The following is a 20,403-nucleotide window of genomic DNA, read 5'->3' as shown; positions in this document are numbered from 1 at the left end:
TCTCGTTCCCGCAACGGCACGTCGGCCGGTCTCCTTCCAGCTTCGGTCCCGTTCCCGACTCTGTCTCGGTCTCGGTCTCCCTCGGCCGAACTCGTCCTTCTTCGTGTGAACACTCGTCGCAGTTTGACTGCAGACTGCTGCAAGTACCATCAGTATCGAGTTGTTCGTTTCGTTCGCTGCGCGCGGCCATTCTAGATCTGTTTCAAACCTTTTTTGAGATCTGGAGTTCTTGATCTTTTCGTATCCTATTCAGCGTCCACGACCTTCAATTAAAAGGTATTTTATAATTACGTAAATTACATAAAAATTACGTTGTATGTAATACATACATCTTTTACGGTAACAAAACGGCATATAAGCTTACTTCACCATTTCGTTAAACAGCAAAAGATATATTTATAAAAAGGCACGTTTTTTTGTTATTACACTTGCAAAGGAAGTTGGCCCGGCACGCACGAGTGGCCATTTTCCGTCTTTTCTGATCCAAGGTAAAACAGCATGTGCATTGTTGCCGAAGGCAGACCGACTTACAACCGAACGAATCCCGCGCTCCATAATCGAGTGTCTGGTCTCACACTTTGTAAAGAGAATATGATAACTTCTACAATATTATTTCAGTGGCACAGGGTGACGCACGAAACTTCGGCCCCGGGTAATAGACTGCTCATTGTCGCCCACTAATCGTCATCTATTGTTTCGAAGTTGGTGTCTGCATTAGCTTATTTGTCATTTCTTTATTGCCTCATTATTACATGTATATCTATTCTGCTCGTAGCGGTCAACAAATGGTGCGTAATTGGCGAGCAATCTTTACTCGGGGCCGGTTTTCCTTGCGCCATATTATATTATTGCACTGCGAGCAGCCACAGTTGGCTAAACGAGAGATTTTGCAGAATTACGAAAATTACTTCTAAAAGTGTGTAAGAATTCCGTAACGAATAACAACTCTGCACTCCAGGGGCGAGGCATGCCTCCTCTTGGCGCCTTCCGTCTTCAGTCACCTATGAAACTAATTTTCAGTTTTTCACAAGAACCATATACCATGCACAAATGAATGGTGAACGAGTAAAAATAAACGGTTTCCCAAAAAAGAGCGATCACCGGTGAACTAGTTCCCAAGGATGGACAAGTATCCCCATCTCTAGTGTTCATGCTTTATGTGGCGGTGCCGGTTTCCTTGTTTCTCGTCGTGAGGCTGCGGTCGTCCTAGGCAACTATTTTAACATACTAACCTCTTATTTTGAAAGTGGCAATAATTTAGCATTAAATTCAACAAATTATGTGACACCTCATTTGTTCAAAATACTCTCTCGTTGAAGGATCCCAGAAAATTGTATTCACATCTGTTTGTTGCGCCTGGGTGACGGATATGCTTTCAACGTTAATGCATTGCTGGTAGCGTAATTGATAGAATGCCAGTGGCGGTAACGCCCGCGTGAAAATGTTAAATCGAGGGGAATTCTTTTGCAGTAAACTACACTCCTGGAAATTGAAATAAGAACACCGTGAATTCATTGTCCCAGGAAGGGGAAACTTTATTGACACATTCCTGGGGTCAGATACATCACATGATCACACTGACAGAACCACGGGCACATAGACACAGGCAACAGAGCATGCACAATGTTGGCACTAGTACAGTGTATATCCACCTTTCGCAGCAATGCAGGCTGCTATTCTCCCATGGAGACGATCGTAGAGATGCTGGATGTAGTCCTGTGGAACGGCTTGCCATGCCATTTCCACCTGGCGTCTCAGTTGGACCAGCGTTCGTGCTGGACGTGCAGACCGCGTGAGACGACGCTTCATCCAGTCCCAAACATGCTCAATGAGGGACAGATCCGGAGATCTTGCTGGCCAGGGTAGTTGACTTACACCTTCTAGAGCACGTTGGGTGGCACGGGATACATGCGGACGTGCATTGTCCTGTTGGAACAGCAACTTCCCTGGCCGGTCTAGGAATGGTAGAACGATGGGTTCGATGACGGTTTGGATGTACCGTGCACTATTCAGTGTCCCCTCGACGATCACCAGAGGTGTACGGCCAGTGTAGGAGATCGCTCCCCACACCATGATGCCGGGTGTTGGCCCTGTGTGCCTCGGTCGTATGCAGTCCTGATTGTGGCGCTCACCTGCACGGCGCCAAACACGCATACGACCATCATTGGCACCAAGGCAGAAGCGACTCTCATCGCTGAAGACGACACGTCTCCATTCGTCCCTCCTGTCGCGACACCACTGGAGGCGGGCTGCACGATGTTGGGGCGTGAGCGGAAGACGGCCTAACGGTGTGTGGGACCGTAGCCCAGCTTCATGGAGACGGTTGCGAATGGTCCTCGCCGATACCCCAGGAGCAACAGTGTCCCTAATTTGCTGGGAAGTGGCGGTGCGGTCCCCTACGGCACTGCGTAGGATCCTACGGTCTTGGCGTGTATCCGTGCGTCGCTGCGGTCCGGTCCCAGGTCGACGGGCACGTGCACCTTCCGCCGACCACTGGCGACAACATCGATGTACTGTGGAGACCTCACGCCCCACGTGTTGAGCAATTCGGCGGTACGTCCACCCGGGCTCCCGCATGCCCACTATACGCCCTCGCTCAAAGTCCGTCAACTGCACATACGGTTCACGTTCGAGCTGTCGCGGCATGCTACCAGTGTTAAAGACTGCGATGGAGCTCCGTATGCCACGACAAACTGGCTGACACTGACGGCGGCGGCGCACAAATGCTGCGCTGCTAGCGCCATTCGACGGCCAACACCGCGTTTCCTGGTGTGTCCGCTGTGCCGCGCGTGTGATCATTGCTTGTACAGCCCTCTCGCAGTGTCCGGAGCAAGTATGGTGGGTCTGACACACCGGTGTCAATGTGTTCTTTTTTCCATTTCCAGGAGAGTATGTCGTTTACCAGTAATTCGTGCCAGACTCTAAGATTGTGACAAAGGAAGCTAGTGTGGACACTGAGCCGTGGCGCTCGTTACTGGCGCGCCAGTCTCTTGGATGTCCATTATCGATCCTTCGATGTTTCTTATCTCTGCTTGACTTGTTGTTTTCCGCATTCGCGGGGCGAGTGGCAGTTGACGTTTGCTCGGGCTACCAGCTGAGACGCCGCGAGGTACAACGTGGGAAGCAACCTCGTGTATGCGGCGTAGTTTGTATGCGGTCTGCCGGTTCAGGATGGAGGAGATGTGTTGACTACCTCCCGTCTGCTCTCCTGATTTTGCTCGCCGTGTCTTCCGACCGCCTACCGTGTGTTGCTGCCTGGTGTATTCCACACGAGTCATACCGGACGTCCAGCAGAAGTTAAACAGCCTTGTGTTTCTTTTAAAGAAAAATGTGTAAGACCTTTTTTAACCAATTTTGCTGGCCTCTTAAGTGTGACCCTAGTGTTTACACTGCCTTTGCGGATAGCTAATTCTTTTAAATTTAAGTAGTTGGCTTTCCCTGTCCTTAATAATCTTTTTGGGGTTTTATTTGAATTTTCTCGTTGGGGCTCCTTCCTTGTGCTTGGTGAAATGTTTACTTGTATAGCGGGAAGTGACTCCGGATAAGGTGTTTGGTGTTGCTGCCGCTCCTGGCATTCGTCTTTTCAATTAAGTGTTGTGATCCCTTCGAGCGACCTGGTGTCACTCCCCGTTAATTAATGCTGGTTTATGTGTACTTAATTTTGAATTGGCCTTTTGAATTAATAATTTGGAGCGCGGTATAGCACTAAGGCAACCTCATTGTATACCACCTTGTGCCCCGGTCTAGTACCTTAATTTTCAGTGTCACGAGTTAGCTTCACTACCGGTTTTACTGATGTGCTCTCTTCAAAATCTTGTCTTGTATAAGTTTGCCCCATGTGTGTCTGGGAACACAGAGATGAGCATTATTGTGACTTCAGTGCTAGTCAGTTAATGGAATCTTCAATCTTCATTTTGGCTTGGCTTCCACTGAAGACTTTGAGTGGAACGTAGTATGTTTGATTTGTTATTCATTTAATTACTGTAACTTTGTTTATATAGTGGGGAGCAAGACATTTAAAGACTGTTGGTATTAACTCCCCTAGTTGCTGGGTGTTGCTAATTCGTTCCAAATGGCCTGCTACTTATTCAGTGGCAAGGCTGTTGATTAGTTGGTTACTGTGAGTACAAATTCACGCTTCTTATTTGTTGCCGAAATTGTTAGTGTCTGTGTCGTGATTCAATCACTAGCTAAGTGTTTGAGATGGATTCATGTAAACCTTACATTGCGTCCTTAAAATTTGTTGCCAGCAGAAACCCTTAAGAGAATTAAGTTTTGTCACTGCTTATGTTAACCTTTCTGGAAGCAATATTTGATGTAGCTAAATTTTGTCTTAAAATGTGTATTTCTCTGATGTAATAAACGCGTGATAAAAGAACAAAGCAAAGGGGCCTGGTCCTTCCTATTGTGGCCGGTTTGTAACACGTATCAGACACTGTCCACAGCATTTGCGGATGCATCAGAAGACAATAATGCAAATGAACGGGAAAGGAATTGGGCTTCGCTGCATGACGACGGCCTTGTCGGCCGACGAATATTATTGAAAGATAAAATTAGCATCCCGCTAAGAGCGTAACTTGTAACTGGAACGATAGTCTGTGGGTGAAGAAGAGATTTACCTCGAAGGAAATGTGGCTTACAAAAACTGAAATTTATGAATTATTTTGTTTTCAGCCTGTCTCAAGAACTTTCTGACTCTGTCCGGTATTATAATATCGGTTTCGCGCAGGGGAAATATTTATGTTAGAAGTATCTGAATGAACTGAAGCTGTACCTCAGACGTAGGAAAAGAAGGGAGAAAATCCTCTCGGATGACATGGGAAGTTGCGGATTTGTGGCTGTACATTACAGTAAAGTAGCTGCACGTTGCGCTAACTTTTCGAAAGTTCATACGATCCGAAACGAATCAGAGAAGCGAAGTGACAGCTACCCGTGTAATATCTCTCGTTTCACGCAATTCGCTTGAGTCAGGAGGGTTTCGACGACCGAAAACGATGGCCATTTCGCCGCCCGTAATTTGACTTCCACAGACGTGCCATTAGTTAGAAATTATATTCGATGGTCACTCTGAGCAAATTGGCAAGGCATTAAAGGTAATGTCCGGAATATCTGCGCGCAGGCACAACTGGCAAACGCGAAAACCGGACAAATGAATTGCTGGCAGTTAGCGTTTCCGCGGGCCACGAAGCCCGTAACGACCCGTGTAACCTGCAAATCGTCACTTCCCTTCCCTAAATGGACCCTGGAGGCGGCCGAGCCCGCGAGTTACGGCTTATGTGGCGCACTGCAACAAAGTGAGAGCTGCCGCAGCCATAAAGGCGGCCGGCCGGTCATTAACGCTGGCAAGTGCGAAACAACGGCGTCCGTCTGCCAGGCATCCAGCGCGGGGCAGGGCAGGGCAGGCTGGGTACAGCAGAGCAGGCCAGTGATTGGGCACTGCGGCTGCCGGGGAATCCCCGCCGCAGGCGCTCGGCGAGTCCACTGTGCGCTGCTGCTCCTGTCCCTCTGACGTCTCCTGCCCTCTGGCGTCCACAAGTCTGAGTTGTGCAGCACCTGTGCTGGTTACACTATTACGTTTTTCTAGATACTAACCTAATGATTATCATTTTGTGACTTGATGAATGACTAAGAAACCTACAAGCCTAGATAGAGTACCAGGGGCAATACAGATGTTCAAATGTGTGTGAAATCTTATAGGACTCAAATTTTTATTTTTTTAATCATCAACAACAGTCTTGATCACGAATTTATCAAGGTGACCGGTTTCGACCACTACTGTGGTCATCTTCAGACCATTGAGTAGGAACCTCTTTCTTTTGGAGAATCACTACTGTGATTCTCCAACAGAAAGAGGTTCCTACTGTGATTCTCCAACAGAAACAGGTTCCTACTCAATGGTCTGAAGATGACCACAGTAGTGGTCGAAACCGGCCACCTTGATAAATTAATCGTGATCAAGACTGTTCTTGATAGTAAAAATTTGTAAGACTTTGATCACTGCATTTCCTGTAATGTATTCAAAAATAATTATAGGACTCAGTTGCTAAGATCATCAGTTCCTAAACTTACACAGTACTTAACTTAAATTATCCTAAGAACAAACACACACACCCATGCCCGAGGGAGGACTCGAACCTCCGCCGGGACCAGCCACACAGTCCATGACTGCAGCGCCTAAGACCGCTCGGCTAATCCCGCGCGGCTGCAGTTCACGTGTAAACTCACAATATTTGATTAACTCGGAATACATTAAAAATATAAATCGCAAAAAAACTTTATTGAAATGAAACGATCGTTTGGCATTGATGTCTGGGAAAGTTCGGAGCAGGCCGAACATCTTTTCTCGGAAAACGTTGCAAAACGACTGAGCTTGATTATGGTTTGTGCATACTGTGTACCTCATATTCTAGCGTAGTAGTGGTTGCCTTTCCGATTGAAATGGAACACAGCCTTATCACAGAATACTAATCGTGAAGGAAGTCGTAACCTTCAAGATGAATTCAAAGCATGTTGTATTCTTCAAATATACTTGACGTCCAGCAGATAAATGTGACATGAAGATAACAATTTACAACAATTTATTAGTATAAACTTTACACTAAAAAATGGTTCAAATGGCTCTGAGCACTATGGGACTCAACATTTGTGGTCATCAGTCCCCTAGAACTTAGAACTACTTAAGCCTAACTAACCTAAGGACATCGCACACATCCATGCCCGAGGCAGGATTCGAACCTGCGACTGCAGCGGTCACGCGGTTCCAGACTGACGCGCCTAGAACCGCACCAGCCTGCAACTTTACACTACTTATCATTAATACGACGATGGTGCTTGGAAATAGTTTAAGTTCAAGTAGTTGGGGTTCCCTGTCCTTTATAATCTTTTGGGGCTTTTATTGCATTGATCTAGCTTTAACTCTGGTCTAGTGTTGAATGCCCAGCCCAGTTTGGTTACCTATCGAAGTGACGCAGTGATTAGCACACTGGACACGCAAAAAAAAAAGAAAAAAAGAAAAAAAAGTATGAAACTTCCTTGTAGAATAAAACTGTGTGCTAGAACCTAGGACCTTTACGTTTCGTGAGAAAGGGTTATACCGACTGAGCTATTGTAGCACGACTCGACACCAATCCTCACAGCATTACTTCGTGTCCTATCTTCCGAACTTCGCACAATCTTGCAAGAAATGATGTACGATTGAAACGAGGATGTTTAGGAGTGACAATGTACAGAGATATGTGGCGGAATGACCACATATCCGCGGGAAAAGCAAATAATAGGTTGCGAATCATTGTTACGATTTGGGAAACTGTAGCTTGTGTTACAAAGGACACTGCTTACAAAACCATTGTACTGACCTTTCTTTAATGCTGCTCAAGTGCACGGAAACGATATTAGTTTGACCCAACTGTGGTCATGGAACGCATACAAAAGAACGATGGGAGTAGGTACAGGCTTGTTTGACTGGCGAAAGTGTGTCATAAAAATATTTAAAATTCTTAACTGGAAGATATTAGAAGAGCAACGACGTACATCTTACGAGAGCCCGCTTAGAAATCTGCAAGAACCATCTGTCAGGGCAAGAAATTATAAATATGCTTCAGCTTCTTACATAGTTATCCGATAGAGATCGTGCAGATAAAATTAAGCAACTTACTTTGTAACTTACTCTGATTATGGCCGCACGATACGCATCCGAAATATCAGAGGAAGAAATTTTACTTGCGCGGCTGCGTGCCCGAAATTTAATAGACTGTAAGAGCAGTTATTCGTCTGATGCTCCATCCGAAAAATGAAATAGAAGGAGCTTTGTTATATGATACAAAAATAACGTTCATTCTACCACGCAAGCCAACCGCTGTGGCCGAGCGGTTATAGGCGCTTCAGTCCGGAACCACGCTGTTGCTACGTCGCAGGTTCGAATCCTGCCTCGGGCATGGATGTGTGTGACGTCCTTCGGTTAGTTAGGTTTAAGTAGTTCTAAGTCTAGGGGACTGATGAACTCAGATATTAAGTTCCATAGTGCTTAGAGCCATTTGTTTTCTACCAAACACTTCACAATGGTTCGCAGAGTTTAGATGTTGATGTAGACTCTCAAGTCCAATCGAAAGTAAATGAAACGAAGAAACGATACTTTTCTGGGGAACATGAGCACACTTCTTTCTCCTTTGTAGATTGGTCCACCATGTCAGCACTGAGGTCCTGCAACAATGCTACAACAGTAATGCTTTTTCTCGAAAGCAGGAGCTAATATATTTTCAAGCATACTAAGAAAGATCTTAAAGCTACGAGGGATATTCGGAAAGTAAGGTCGCGAAATGGAAAACACAATGAAAATAAAAAATGTTTTGTTTGGAATAGTTTGCTACACCTTCCAGCTAATTGACATATTTGCCCCTCCGAGATGGACATTTGTTGTAGTGTTGTACCAACTTTCCAATACCCTCGTCATAGAAGGCAGCAACCTGTGGTTTCCGCCACTTCTCTACACCAGTCTGCAGTCCGTTGTCTATATCAAAATGTTGTCTTCATAGGCAGTGGTTTATTTGAGCAGGGATGAATATCAGAGGGAACTAACTCTGGGCTGCATGGTGAGTGATCAAACACTTCCTATCGAAAACTCTGCACGGATGTCCTCATTCACCCTGCAGTGTGTGGCCGAGAATTGTCAGGAAGCAGGAAATGCATGACAGGTACGTTATGTGGGGTTGCATGGAATCAGGCGAAACATCACGGCAGGCACTCGTACTTGGCGGGAGACACTATTGTTCGAGGCATTTTTATGTGCTCACTGTGTGAGCAGAGCTGAAAAGAGCGGCGTGACGTGATCGACAGCCATACTGGACACACTGCCCAACACATCTGTGCAAACCTTCATCGGATTTTCACTGCCTTTTCCATTTCGCTGCCTAATGGACCTTACTTTCTGAACAGTCTTCGTGTAACTGAGGAATCAGCGGAGAATTTGTAAATCATCGTCATCACCTTCTTCGGCAGGTATAAGGCTGTGGACATTGTGCTGACTTATGGAGATTAGTTCAAGCCTTCCCATCTGGCTTTGGGTCTCTCTATGTTTCTACATCCTGTTAATACGTATTTGTATAGTTTTTTGGTAGCCTGTTGGTTCCATCCCGCTAGTGTGCTCTTTTCATTTCCTTTATTATTCCTCTATTATTTTTTCGTTTAGAGTATTAATTATAATTCTGCTCCTATTTCTGTATTTCGCATTTGCTGTCGTGTACGTCTAAATCTACGTCAACATTCCGCAACCCACTGTGAAGTGCATGGCACAGTGTACAACCCGTTGTAGGAGTTATTAGGATTTATCCTGTTCCATTCACGTGCGGTACACGAGGAGAATGACTACTTAAATGGTACCCTACGTGCTGTAATTAATCTAATCTTGTCCTTACTGTCCCTGAAGGAGTGATATGTAGGGTGTTACAGTGTATTCCTAGAGTCTTTATTTAAAGCTGGTTCTTTGAATGTTGCAAGCAGGTTTTCTCCGGTAGTAGACGTCTATCGTCAAGAGTCTGTCAGTCAGTTTCTTCAACAACTCTACAACATTCTCCGACAGATGTAACAAATCTGTGATCAATCATATTGTCTTTCTTGGTATACTTTCAATATCGCCTGTTAGTTCTATTTGGTGCAGGTTCCACACACTTGAGCTATATTCCAGGATGGGTCGCACGAATGACTTGTAAGCAATCTCCAATGTAGGCCGATTGCGTTTCCCCAGTATTCTACTGATAAACCGAAGTGTACCACCTGCTTTAACTATGACTGAGCCTACGTGCTCATTCCATTTTATATCATTACGAAGTGTTAACCCAGTTATATGTATAATTTACCCGATTCCAGCTGTGACTAATTGATATTATAGTCATAAGATACAAAGTTGCACAGTTTTACATTTCTGAACACTGGTTTGTGTATTTCTCAGAAACGTCATTTCCACACTCTGGATTCTTAGTATACCCTTTTTTGTCGTTATCCATGTTTCGATTCTGCACATCGCAGGTGGAAGATGTAATCTTTTGCAAAATTTCAGGTGTCTCGTTTCTTAATTTCCTCTGTATGATTCATCTAATGTCATTGATTAATTTCAGTTTCTGTACCGACCGAGTATTGACGGTATGATCATAACATCTGGTGCAAAGGATATGCTATACAACATCTCAAGAGAAGGAAGCTTAGAATGGTAACTCAGAGAAGGCAGCCTTATCGGCTGTTGCACCAGCTATGAGATGGTCTCCCATACTGGGACGTGAAGACTCCGAATACTACAAATAGTAATAGTCGCATTGATCTTTTGATGACGACTAACCTCAAATTAAATTTTTAAATCACTCTCTCTTCAAGTGCATAGCACAGTACTCTGAAATCAGTACTTGTCCACCGCAGAGTCTTGAAACGTCGATCTGTTTGTACGAAATACTATCGACGGTATGAATGATAGCTCCACATACACGCAAAGCATACTTGGACAGTACATTGACTAGCGCATACCTCTGCAGAGGAAAGTTCATCATCACTTCTCTTCGAGTATGAGGTCTCTAGAAAAACAACATACACTCCTGGAAATTGAAATAAGAACACCGTGAATTCATTGTCCCAGAAAGGGGAAACTTTATAGACACATTCCTGGGGTCAGATACATCACATGATCACACTGACAGAACCACAGGCACATAGACACAGGCAACAGAGCAAGCACAATGTCGGCACTAGTACAGTGTATATCCACCTTTCGCAGAAATGCAGGCTGCTATTCTCCCATGGAGACGATCGTAGAGATGCTGCATGTAGTCCTGTGGAACAGCTTGCCATGCCATTTCCACCTGGCGCCTCAGTTGGACCAGCGTTCGTGCTGGACGTGCAGACCGCGTGAGACGACGCTTCATCCAGTCCCAAACATGCTCAATGGGGGACAGATCCGGAGATCCTGCTGGCCAGGGTAGTTGACTTACACCTTCTAGAGCACGTTGGGTGGCACGGGATACATGCGGACGTGCATTGTCCTGTTGGAACAGCAAGTTCCCTTGTCGGTCTAGGAATGGTAGAACGATGGGTTCGATGACGGTTTGGATGTACCGTGCACTATTCAATGTCCCCTCGACGATCACCAGAGGTGTACAGCCAGTGTAGGAGATCGCTCCCCACACCATGATGCCGGGTGTTGGCCCTGTGTGCCTCGGTCGTATGCAGTCCTGATTGTGGCGCTCACCTGCACGGCGCCAAACACGCATACGACCATCATTGGCACCAAGGCAGAAGCGACTCTCATAGCTGAAGACGACACGTCTCCATTCGTCCCTCCATTCACGCCTGTCGCGACACCACTGGAGGCGGGCTGCACGATGTTGGGGCGTGAGCGGAAGACGGCCTAACGGTGTGCGAGACCGTAGCCCAGCTTCATGGAGACGGTTGCGAATGGTCCTCGCCGATACCCCAGGAGCAACAGTGTCCCTAATTTGCTGGGAAGTGGCGGTGCGGTCCCCTACGGCACTGCGTAGGATCCTACGGTCTTGGCGTGCATCCGTGCGTCGCTGCGGTCCGGTCCCAGGTCGACGGGCACGTGCACCTTCCGCCGAACACTGGCGACAACATCGATGTACTGTGGAGACCTCACGCCCAACGTGTTAAGCAATTCGGCGGTACGTCCACCCGGCCTCCCGCATGCCCACTATACGCCCTCGCTCAAAGTCCGTCAACTGCACATACGGTTCACATCCACGCTGTCGCGGCATGCTACCAATGTTAAAGACTGCGATGGAGCTCCGTATGCCACGGCAAACTGGCTGACTGACGGCGGCGGTGCACAAATGCTGCGCAGCTAGCGCCATTCGACGGCCAACACCGCGGTTCCTGGTGTGTCCGCTGTGCCGTGCGTGTGATCATTGCTTGTACAGCCCTCTCGCAGTGTCCGGAGCAAGTATGGTGGGTCTGACACACCGGTGTCAATGTGTTCTTTTTTCCATTTCCAGGAGTGTATAATAGACTAGCATCCTTCTCGCGCCAGCTTCCACGGGTAGCACTAAACAGCTACGGCCGTAGGACCGGTTTATACTTTATTGTGATATACATAAATCTTCCTCGTAAATCAGCCTGTTAGTGAAAACAGTATCAAAATTACTAGCGCATTTCCTGAGATTAGCCTTCACATACAGACAGGTGAACGTGACGAAGAACTCTAATTTATAATACGTATAGGTTATATCTCATTATCTTTACATTATACTGCCTCAAATTTTAGGTAAACTCTCTGCAATACTCTCCAGCCTGTTTTTTCGGCAAGCACTGGACTCACTATTGCTATTATAGAAACTTCACGAAGGGTGTGATACCGTGAGAAAAATTCACATTAAAATAGGTCACTCTTGTACTCATCGCAACAGAAATTTGATCGTGTGTCACTCGTCCTGCCCACTAATGTAACTAAGAAGCTCTATTAACCTGCTATCCCCAGCCTTTTCTCGCTCATCAGCATCATCAAAAGTAGCATGATGCTACATTAGACATGCAGTCATTCATCCACGTATAGGGAACTGTTGCATCTGAGAGGGAACGTTCACAATTCGCAAGAAAATGGTGCTCAGTGGGCGCAAAATAAGGATCCTTTTCCGCATTGAGCAGGAAATCGCTAGGGGAGTTCCTCGCCATGGACAACATTTATTGACGAATGCACCACTGGGCTTAACCGCGTTGAATACATAGAACATGATCGGTATACAGCTCACTTTCCTATTAGTCTTAATTGGATTTTTCATGCTTTCGCTAAATCATTTCAAAAAATGGTTCAAATGGCTCTGAGCACTATGGGATTTAACTGCTGAGGTTTTCAGTCACCTAGAACGTAGAACTACTTAAATCTAACTAACCTAAGGACATCACACGCATTAATGCCCGAGCCAGGATTCGAACCTGTGACCGCAGCGGTCGCACGTTTCCAGATTGTAGCGCCTATAACCGCTCGGCCACTCCGGATAGCTAAATCATTTCAGACAGATGATTTATTCAACAATGATCGATTTCCTCTATCAAGCGTGTAAAATTCGTCTCTATTGACAGTGACGATGACGTTGACTGAACATAACATTTCCTTCGATCATTTTTCTTTGGTTTTCAGAACTGGGACGACGTTATTAATGACATCGAGACTATCCGGACATTAAACTTAACTCTTTGATTCCTTTAACACTCTACTCTGTGCTTAAGAACTCCATGGTATCACTACAGTCGGTCTAATATGCCAAGGTGATTTCTCCTCGCACTGTTGACGAAAGTGAAGAAGTAGTTTAGCTTTCGAGACGCAGTCAAATTACATTATGAGTATGTTCGACTATCCCGGTATAGCTCTGGGAGGAGACAAGCGGGTGTTTGAGACTGAGGCGGTTGGCAAATGGTGGAAAGAGCAAGGGTGCGGAGCTCGTTATGCTAGCTCGATGTTTCGGTAAACCGACACCCTCTCATTATTTTCAGTGGTCGCGAATGGAGCGATGGGTACGGTGTTCTTCCCGCAGAAAAAGTGCTTTGTGTCGGCGTGGGAGAGGAAGGCTGAATTGGCTCGAGCAACAGTCGGCGAACAGCCGGGAGCCGTCGCCCGGAAACGCCTCCTCGCTAGGCGTTGGACCAGGAGTCGGGACCTAATGAGTGCTCAGGGGCAGTCCAGCGTCACACCAGTCCACCGGCTGCAACGGGTCTGCCGCCTCTACCGGGACATTTGTGTCAGGTAACGCTCCACTGCCACCCTTGTTTGAGCTTACATACATGTGTTACTTCCCGTAGAGATTGTACATCTACAGCTGTGTTATGAAAACTACTGAACAGTTTGTGGTGAGGCACACATAACGTGCCAGTGCAAGCGCTGTCCTTTCCTGATCTATTCGCGAATAGTACGCTTACAGTGCAACACGCAACGCAAAGCTGTCATCAAGCTTGTCGCCAAAGACGTGTGTGGTAGTAAACTACAAGTTTGTTGGCATGTGATTTTGTAATTTCAATAGAATGTTTACCGGTGACTCATACCATCTATCGCATTACAACTATCGAGCATTTGTGAGCTAATCGTGACGACCTCTAATCGTGCAGTCTTTTTCTGAATCATGTCTTCCTCTTTTCTTTTCTTGTTAACCCAAAATAGTAAGGATCTCAAAGTGAGGAACAACACAGGCTCCTCATGGTCGAGTGATTCGTAAACAATTTCCTTACCGGATATATTTCCTTAACGCACAAATAAATGTGCACATGAAGATAGCCCTTCACACAAAAATTCATTATACGACATTTGGTAATTTCCAAGAATGATTGCCTATCGAAGTGGCGGGGTCCAAACTATACATATCGAACGTGCGATAGTAAATCGATCATGCGACTCTGGTGGCGGGCGTTACGAGTATGATTACGGTGGTCGCTACCGCAACGACAAAAGAAGAGCGTTACAAAAATACTTTTAATTGCAAAGGAGACGATTTACCTTACTCGTCGTCGTTGTTGGAATCAGGTGAAAGTCCATTACGGTGGTCTGGATGGATAATTTGGAAGAGTCGAACTATGTATTCTTCCTGATACTCGTTCGTTTTCCGCAACTGTCTATAATGAAACTGTAAATTTTATTTCTTACGAAGTTTTACACACTTCACACGGCCACAGTCTACACAGTGCCTTCTTTCCTCATCCACTAGTACTCCATATTTGCGACAAAAAGTCGAACAGTTTTCTACGCTGGATAAACATGGAATTAGATTTTTCCATGTGAGAGAAACCGCTGAAGAAACGTCAAGAACATCAAACATCCCACTCACTAACCATATAAGTCGTCTGGGATTCCCTAGTAACTTACAAATAATTCGCGGAGGTATGTAATTTAGAGCAACTAAGGGAACGACGAGAAACAGATAAAAGTAACGATCACAACGCCCGCCACCAGAGTCGCATGATCGATTTACGATCGCACATTCGATATGTATCGTTTGGTCACCGCAACTTCGATAGGCAATCACTGGCCTGTGATGGTATCGAATATCATCTGTCCGCATTGGCATAAAATGTGGTTTTGAGCAGGTCTTACCAGCTTACATGACTATTTTTTGAATGAAGCAACTGACGAAAACATCTATACTCTGCAAATCACTGTGAAGTGCATGGGGGAGGGTACATCCCATTGTACCAATTATTAGGTTTTCTTCCCGTTCCATTCACCTATGGAGCACTGGAAAAATGTTTGTTAAATGCCTCCATGCGTGCTGCAATTAATCTAGTCTTGTACTCACTATCCCTGCGAGAGAGATGTGTAGGCGGTTGTAATATATTTTCAAAGCCCCCCCCCCCCTCCTCACTAATCGGTTGCGTATGCCCAACATAAATTATAAAATTTTGAATAATGTACTATTTCCGAAGACATCTGACACCGTTTAGAGAGAAGATGTGTATAACAAGCTATTCCGAAAAATAACTTTTTCCTCTCCCACGGCTGTGCTGCTACTATACTTCATGTTGTCTTAGCTGATACTTAGTGCAATAGCTCATGTAAATCACTAAAAGGAAGGGGTACCACAAACTCAAGGAGGCCACAAGAGCTCAAGTGAAATGAATTAAGGTGAATAATAATTACTTTCGCAAGACCAGTAAGGCAACTACTGCTCGATAAATTAGCAATGACCTGAATAGTAATTATTTGAAAGAACATTGAAATAATCGCGTGGCAGTATAAATCGTACACAGTTGTAGTTCAAACTGCAAACACAAAATAAAAATAAATGATTTTTGCAATAAATCACTTTAGATAATATAATGCAGTTAAATGAAATTATTTGGAATGTGCTTCAAAATACACGACAGTGAATTTAGGGGAACTGAAGCTCACTATTTTTGCGAGAAAGCTTACGAAACCTCACGCTACTGATTACTCGGTATTAGCAGTTCTTCGAGAAAACACAAATTACTTGAAGTTTAATGAAACTGTTTGAAGTGCGAGTTTTTATAAATTTTGGAAGTTAATTTGACTGGAAACTAATCATATGCTTCATTATTAGAACTGCAGCATGTTATTGATAATAAATTTTGAGCCATGCCAATTCATTGAAGGATACTGATATTCAAAAATTTTATGAATAGTGCTGTTGAAATATATTTGTCAGTAATTTACATTTTCTTTTATTCTCAAACTCAAAGTGGCCAGTGCCTCTCATTGCTGTGTAAGATGGACAGTTGATTATACGAAGCGTTTGTAATAGTTGCATTTAATTAATGTTAAAATAGCAAAGGAAACAGGCAGACTTTTAATTTGCTTATTCGATTCTTTTCCGTTACACGTGACACTTAGATTAGCACACACAACAAAGATCTGCGCCCTGTCTAGGTTACAATGACTTATGTTGAAGAATATAATAGGAAAATATTATTGTCTCACTTATTATTTGAGAAAATGATAGAAACCAAGTCAGTGGGAAATGCCTCTAAGTTTCTATACAACTTGAATGATTTTATACGATCTTACAATTTTTTTGTATTCGTCGAGATGATGTAGCGCTCCTACAGCTCCAATTTCGGCGAGCGCACTTGCGTTAACAACAGCACATTCAGGGGCAGGATCTTAATGTAACAGGTATTTCCTTCATCTGCCAGCACTTAACATGTAACAAATTACCTAGTTGTTACTCTTGTATCATTGGCAAATACCTAGTATCATTACAATGTTTGACATCAATGATTCTACATTAGGTAACACAACATTTGACTTATTTACATTGCAAAGAAATGGAAAATTATTACATAATATCTATTACGCAATACAAACAATTGGCGCAGAAAATAGGTGGCACTCTGTACTACACGCGTCACATATTCCTAGAATCATCATCTAAAGCCGCCGGCGTTTGAAACTTTGTAAGCAGGCTTTCTCAGGATAGCCTACGTCTATCTTCAAGAGTTTGCCAGTTCAGTGCAGTTCTCAGTAACACTCCTATGAGTCAAACAAATGTGTGATCATTCGTGCTGCTTTTATAGTTCAATATCTCCTGTTAGTCCTATGCGGTACGGGTCCCACACACATGACCAAGATTCTAAGATGGGTCGCACAAGTTATTTGTAAGCGGTCTCTTTTGTAGACTGACTGCACTTCCTCAGTATTCTACCAATAAACCGAAGTCTGCCACCTTTTTTACCGTTGACTGAACCTAACTGATCATTCCATTTCATATCCCAACGAAGTGTTACACACCAAATATTTGTATGAGTTAACCGATTCCAGCTGTGACGCATTGATGTTATAGTCATAAGGTTCGTTCGATTTGTGAAATGCGCAGTTTTTAATTTTTGAACATTTAAAGCAAGTTGCCAATCTTTGCACCACTTTAAAACCTTATCGAGGTCTGATTAAATATTTATTCAGCTTCTTTCAGACAAAACTGCATTACAGGCAGTCTGTGGTCACTGTTAATATTAATTAATTCAAGTACGGCCTTTGTTTTCTCGTTATGTTCAACAGAGAACAGGGAATTAAGTCAGTCATGGAGATTACGGGTTTTGCGTTTTTGAAGTATGGTTGATGACTTGCATGTTTTAAGGCTTGCTACTGTATTATTCCGACGTCATGTTTTGAGTCTCTGTGTTATCATCGAGTTCGTATCCTATTGTATTAAATCGTAGACATGAAATACTTTCGAAACATCGTCATCGTTTCCTTGCATAGCGAACGGGTAGAGCGTTTGAAAACCCACTCATCACGCACAAGATTTTTGACGGATTCAGATTCTTAATACGTTATTCGTCTATATGGCTTTGGTTCAAATGGCTCTGAGCACTATGGGACTTAACATCTATGGTCATCAGTCGCCTAGAACTGAGAACTACTTAAACCTAACTAACCTAAGGACATCACACAACACCAAGTCATCACGAGGCAGAGAACGCTACCGCACGACCACGAGCTGCGGACTATTCGTCTATATCCTCGATGTAATCTTCTGATACTTCAAGCAGAAAGAGTGTGCTAATAGAAAACCATCGTGTCATCCACTCAGCGCAGTACTTATTCTTTTTTTCTTTCTTTATTGATTTTCAATTCCCCCCGAAGGGGGTCGGACTGGCAGCAGCTTAGTACGCTGCTCTACAGCCTACAGAATGGGAAGAAAATGAAGAAGAAAGAAACAAGGAAAAACAGGGGATAAAATGACGACTTAAAGTGTAAAACGGCGAAAAATTAAAACAGAAAGCAAAAGGGGTCGGCAATGTCGAAAAAATACACTGGAATCGGACAAGTAACATAGTAGACACTCAATTAAAAAAAACATGGCGACAGTCTGGTTTCTGTTCGCAAGAGATAAAAAAAATCACACCCAGCGACAGTATGATGGCTTTTCGTTACACGTCCCTAAAGACACACCACGGAACACTCACTGGAAAACACACACTGTAAAACACTACACGAAAAACGGTGGCACAAATACGACACTCCCGAGCCAAAGGCAGATGGGGGGCGGGACCTGGAGGAGGGGAAAAAAACAAGGAGGGAGGAGAGGAGAAAACGAAAGGGGGGGAACCAAGGAGGGAGAGGACTCATAAGAGGGGAGAGGGGCAGGGCACAGTACTTATTCGTGTGAACAACATATATATACAGGGGGTCCATTGATAGAGTGTGGGTGAAATCTTATGGGACTTAACTGCTATGATCATCAGTCCTTGAGCTTACGCGCAACTTAACCTAAATTATCCTATGGACAAATACACACACCCATGCCTGAGGGAGGAATCGAACCTCTGCCCGGACCCATTGATAGTGACCGGGCCAAATATCTCACGAAATAAGCATCAAACGAAAAACCTACAAAGAACGAAACTCGTCTGGCTTGAAGGGGGAAACCAGATGGCGCTATGGTTGGCCCGCTAGATGGCGGTGCCATAGCTCAAACGGATATAAACTGCGTTTTTTAAAATAGGAACCCCCAATTTTTATGATATATTCGTGTAGTACGGAAAGAAATATGAATGTTTTAGTTGGACAACTTTTTCGTTTTGTGTTGATGGTGCTGTTATAGTCACAAACGTATAAGTACGTGGTATCATGAACCATTCCGCATGAACGGGTTGGAGTCCCGTAGTGTTCACTGTACGTTTTCTTGCGATTGCGTGCGTAGATTTTTCGTAACGTTCACGAGTATTCTATACAGCGTTGTGTTGTCGCTTCAGACGACGTGATTTGTTACTGCCTTCTTAGGCGTTATTTTTGGAGTGCATCTTTTTCGGCGTTGTAGTAGATACTACCCCGGCTACGCCGTTACAGCCAGGGTTTCTTATCGATACCGCCCGGTTCTCGAGGCTGCGGCAAGGCGACTCGTCCGCCGCCCCGCGTGGCGGTGTGGAGCCTATCGAGCAGCGTGCTGCTGGTGGCGCCCATACGGGCTGAGGGCCACGCGAGGCGTGCCGACCGCCAAAAATCTCCGGTCAACACCGATCGAAGTGTGCCTCTTGCGCACCCCCGTATGTGGGACCGCTCATCCTCGTTGTCGTCGTCTGACAATTCACCTGGTCGCCTTGTGATTGACCTCTCACACCGACGGCTGTCCTTCCCTGTCGAATCAGTCACCTGCTGTACCTCACCTCCATTTGAACGCCTCTCTTCGGGTTGCTTCGTCCGTTTTCTCTAACCGCCAGGATGGGGCCTTCTGAGGCCGCTACCCCTGTCCGAACACGCCGTCACCGTAAATCTTGCTGCTCGTCTGCACATGCCCGTCGCAGCAGTGATGGCTTCAGCTCAGATGCCACCCTTCCAGGGGAAGCCGCACGTGCTTCAGCCAAGGACATGGATCCCGCTGCTGATCTCTCTTCTCAGGCTGCGCCATCAGCCCCACCAATGCTCCACCAATTTGCGCCCCCACCAAGTGCCGCTGCGTCTACTCCGTCTACCGGGACAGATGGGCCTTCTAAGGACTTCACCACTGTCGGCCCGCACCGTCACAGAAACTCCAAACGCGCTCGTCACGGAGGCTGTGGTTCCGCAATTGCCGCGCCCTCTGAAGGGGAAGCTGCGCCAGATTATGCCATGGATGTGGGTCCATCTCCAGGCCCCGCTTCTCAGGCTCCACCGTCTGCACAACCGAAGAAGGAAAAAATCCCTCCAGTTGTGGTATACCATCCAAAGAATTACCTACAGCTGAACGCTGAACTACAACGCCTCATCAGTGGATCAGTGGCCAGTTGTGGGCTGTCTTTCAGAAGGACCATGTCCAGTACCTCCTTGATAGCGAAGAAGATTACCTTGCTGTCGTTGACTTCGTCAAATAGCGGGAAATGCCTTACTATACTCACCAAGTTTCTGGTGACAGGAAGTCAAAAATTGTCATTAAAGACTTGCCACCTGAAGTGACAGAAGTGGATGTCAGGAGCAAACTGCTCCGTCTCAAC

Source organism: Schistocerca gregaria, chromosome 1 (genome assembly GCF_023897955.1).
Source record: "Schistocerca gregaria isolate iqSchGreg1 chromosome 1, iqSchGreg1.2, whole genome shotgun sequence".
Classification (NCBI taxonomy): Eukaryota; Metazoa; Arthropoda; class Insecta; order Orthoptera; family Acrididae; genus Schistocerca; species Schistocerca gregaria.
The sequence above is the reverse complement of the archived record's forward strand: the minus strand, read 5'-3'. Positions refer to the sequence as shown.